The sequence below is a fragment of the Delphinapterus leucas genome, chromosome 3 (genome assembly GCF_059928025.1).
Source record: "Delphinapterus leucas isolate spDelLeu-1000000601 "Yukka" chromosome 3, BTC_Dleu_Yukka2, whole genome shotgun sequence".
In the NCBI taxonomy this organism is placed as follows: Eukaryota; Metazoa; Chordata; class Mammalia; order Artiodactyla; family Monodontidae; genus Delphinapterus; species Delphinapterus leucas.
In genome coordinates, this window is record NC_143131.1 from 108,343,235 (window position 1) to 108,347,721 (window position 4,487).

Here is a 4,487-nt window from a genome sequence, read left to right on the forward strand (position 1 = left end):
GGCTTTCTATCCTGTTCCATTGATCTATATTTCTGTTTTTGTTCCAGTACCATACTGTCTTGATTACTGTAGCTTTGTAGTATAGTCTGAAGTCAGGGAGCCTGATTCCTCCAGCTCCTTTTTTCGTTCTCAAGATTGCTTTGGCTATTCGGGGTCTTTTGTGTTTCCATACAAATTGTGAAATTTTTTGTTCTAGTTCTGTGAAAAATGCCAGTGGTAGTTTGATAGGGATTGCATTGAATCTGTAGATTGCTTTGGGTAGTAGAGTCATTTTCACAATGTTGATTCTTCCCACCCAAGAACATGGTATATCTCTCCATCTATTTGTATCATCTTTAATTTCTTTCATCAGTGTCTTATAATTCTCTGCATACAGGTCTTTCGTCTCCTTAGGTAGGTTTATTCCTAGATATTTTATTCTTTTTGTTGCAATGGTAAATGGGAGTGTTTTCTTGATTTCACTTTCAGATTTTTCATCATTAGTATATAGGAATGCCAGAGATTTCTGTGCATTAACTTTGTATCCTGCTACTTTACCAAATTCATTGATTAGCTCTAGTAGTTTTCTGGTAGCATCTTTAGGATTCTCTATGTATAGTATCATGTCATCTGCAAACAGTGACAGCTTTACTTCTTCTTTTCCGATTTGGATTCCTTTTATTTCCTTTTCTTCTCTGATTGCTGTGGCTAAAACTTCCAAAACTATGTTGAATAAGAGTGGTGAGAGTGGGCAACCTTGTCTTGTTCCTGATCTTAGTGGAAATGCTTTCAGTTTTTCACCATTGAGGATGATGTTTGCTGTGGGCTTGTCATATATGGCCTTTATTATGTTGAGGAAAGTTCCCTCTATGCCTACTTTCTGCAGGGTTTTTATCATAAATGGGTGTTGAATTTTGTCGAAAGCTTTCTCTGCATCTATTGAGATGATCATATGGTTTTTCTCCTTCAATTTGTTAATATGGTTTATCACATTGATAGATTTGCGTATATTGAAGAATCCTTGCATTCCTGGAATAAACCCCACTTGGTCATGGTGTATGATCCTTTTAATGTGCTGTTGGATTCTGTTTGCTAGTATTTTGTTGAGGATTTTTGCATCTATGTTCATCAGTGATATTGGCCTGTAGTTTTCTTTCTTTGTGACATCCTTGTCTGGTTTTGGTATCAAGGTGATGGTGGCCTCGTAGAAGGAATTTGGGAGTGTTCCTCCCTCTGCTATATTTTGGAAGAGTTTGAGAAGGATAGATGTTAGCTCTTCTCTAAACGTTTGATAGAATTCACCTGTGAAGCCATCTGGTCCTGGGCTTTTGTTTGTTGGAAGATTTTTAATCACAGTTTCAATTTCAGTGCTTGTGATTGGTCTGTTCATATTTTCTATTTCTTCCTGATTCAGTCTTGGCAGGTTGTGCATTTCTAAGAATTTGTCCATTTCTTCCAGATTGTCCATTTTATTGGCATAGAGTTGCTTGTAGTAATCTCTCATGATTTGTTTTATTTCTGCAGTGTCAGTTGTTACTTCTCCTTTTTCATTTCTAATTCTATTGATTTGAGTCTTCTCCCTTTTTTTCTTGATGAGTCTGGCTAGTGGTTTATCTATTTTGTTTATCTTCTCAAAGAACCAGCTTTTAGTTTTATTGATCTTTGCTATCGTTTCCTTCATTTCTTTTTCATTTATTTCTGATCTGATTTTTATGATTTCTTTCCTTCTGCTAGCTTTGGGGTTTTTTTGTTCTTCTTTCTCTAATTGCTTGAGGTGCAAAGTTAGGTTGTTTATTCGAGATGTTTCCTGCTTCTTAAGGTGGGCTTGTATTGCTATAAACTTCCCCCTTAGAACTGCTTTTGCTGCATCCCATAGGTTTTGGGTCGTTGTGTCTCCATTGTCATTTGTTTCTAGGTATTTTTTTATTTCCTCTTTGATTTCTTCAGTGATCACTTCATTATTAAGTAGTGTATTGTTTAGCCTCCATGTGTTTGTATTTTTTACAGATCTTTTCCTGTAATTGATATCTAGTCTCATGGCGTTGTGGTCAGAAAAGATACTTGATACAATTTCAATTTTCTTAAATTTACCAAGGCTTGATTTGTGACCCAAGATATGATCTATCCTGGAGAATGTTCCATGAGCACTTGAGAAAAATGTGTATTCTGTTGTTTTTGGATGGAGTGTCCTATAAATATCAATTAAGTCCATCTTGTTTAATGTATCATTTAAAGCTTGTGTTTCCTTATTTATTTTCATTTTGGATGATCTGTCCATGGGTGAAAGTGGGGTGTTAAAGTCCCCTACTATGAATGTGTTACTGTCAATCTCCCCTTTTATGGCTGTTAGTATTTGCCTTATGTGTTGAGGTGCTCCTATGTTGGGTGCATAAATATTTACAATTGTTATATCTTCTTCTTGGATCGATCCCTTGACCATTATGTAGTGTCCTTCTTTGTCTCTTGTAATAGTCCTTATTTTAAAGTCTATTTTGTCTGATATGAGAATTGCTACTCCAGCTTTCTTTTGGTTTCCATTTGCATGGAATATCTTTTTCCATCCCCTTATTTTCAGTCTGTATGTGTCTGTAGGTCTGAAGTGGGTCTCTTGTAGACAGCATATATAAGGGTCTTGTTTTTGTATCCATTCAGCCAATCTGTGTCTTTTGGTGGGAGCATTTAGTCCATTTACATTTAAGGTAATTATCGATATGTATGTTCCTATTCCCATTTTCTATATTGTTTTGGGTTCGTTATTACAGGTCTTTTCCTTCTCTTGTGTTCCTTGTCTAGAGAAGTTCCTTTAGCATTTGTTGTAAAGCTGGTTTGGTGGTGCTAAACTCTCTCAGCTTTTGCTTGTCTGTAAAGGTTTTAATTTCTCCATCAAATCTGAATGAGATCCTTGCTGGGTAGAGTAGTCTTGGTTGCAGGTTTTTCTCCGTCATCACTTTCAGTATATCATGCCACTCCCTTCTGGCTTGTAGGGTTTCTGCTGAGAGATCAGCTGTTAACCTTATGGGGATTCCCTTGTGTGTTATTTGCTGTTTTTCCCTTGCTGCTTTTAATATGCTTTCTTTGTATTTAATTTTTGACAGTTTGATTAATATGTGTCTTGGTGTATTTCTCCTTGTATTTATCCTGTATGGGACTCTCTGTGCTTCCTGGACTTGATTAACTATTTCCTTTCCCATATTAGGGAAGTTTTCAACTATAATCTCTTCAAATATTTTCTCAGTCCCTTTCTTTTTCTCTTCTTCTTCTGGAACCCCTATAATTCGAATGTTGGTGCGTTTAATGTTGTCCCAGAGGTCTCTGAGACTGTCCTCAGTTCTTTTCATTCTTTTTTCTTTATTCTGCTCTGCAGTAGTTATTTCCACTATTTTATCTTCCAGGTCACTTATCCGTTCTTCTGCCTCAGTTATTCTGTTATTGATCCCATCTAGAGTACTTTTAATTTCATTTATTGCGTTGTTCATCATTGCTTGTTTCATCTTTATTTCTTCTAGGTCCTTGTTAACTGTTTCTTGCATTTTGTCCATTCTACTTCCAAGATTTCGGATCATCCTTACTATCATTATTCTGAATTCTTTTTCAGGTAGACTGCCTATTTCCTCTTCATTTGTTAGGTCTGGTGCATTTTTATCTTGCTCCTTCATGTGCTGTGTGTTTTTCTGTCTTCTCATTTTGCTTATCTTACTGTGTTTGGGGTCTCCTTTTTGCAGGCTGCACGTTCGTAGTTCCCGTTGTTTTTGATGTCTGTCTCCAGTGGCTAAGGTTGTTTCAGTGGGTTGTGTAGGCTTCCTGGTGGAGGGGACTAGTGCCTGTGTTGTGGTGGATGAGGCTGGATCTTGTCTCTCTAGTGGGCAGGTTCACGTCTGGTGGTGTGTTTTGGGGTGTCTGTGGCCTTATTATGATTTTAGGCAGCCTCTCTGCTAATGGGTGGGGTTGTGTTCCTGTTTTGCTAATTGTTTGGCATAGGTTGTCCAGCACTGTGGCTTGCTGGTCGTTGAGTGAAGCTGGGTGCTGGTGTTAAGATGGAGGTCACTGGGAGATTTCCACCGTTTAATATTATGTGGAGCTGGGAGGTCTCTTGTTGACCAGTGTCCTGAAGTTGGCTCTCCTACCTCAGAGGCAGAACCCTGACTCCTGGCTGGAGCACCAAGAGCCTTTCATCCACACGGCTCAGAATAAAAGGGAGAAAAAGTAGAGAGAATTAGTAGAAGTATGAGGAAAGAAAGAAGGAAAGGAGGAAAGGAAGGAAGGAAGAAAGAAGCAAAGAAGGAAAGAAAGGAGGGAGGGAGGGAGGAAGGAAGGAAGGAAGGAGGGAAAGAAGGAAAAAAGACAGAAAGAAGATACAGTAAAAATAAAATAAAGTATAATATAGTTATTGAATTAAAAAATATTTAGAAAAAAGAAAAACAGAGGGACGGATAGAACCTTAGGACAAATGTTGGAAGCAAAGCTATACAGAGAAAATCTTATACAGAAGTATACACATACACCTTCAC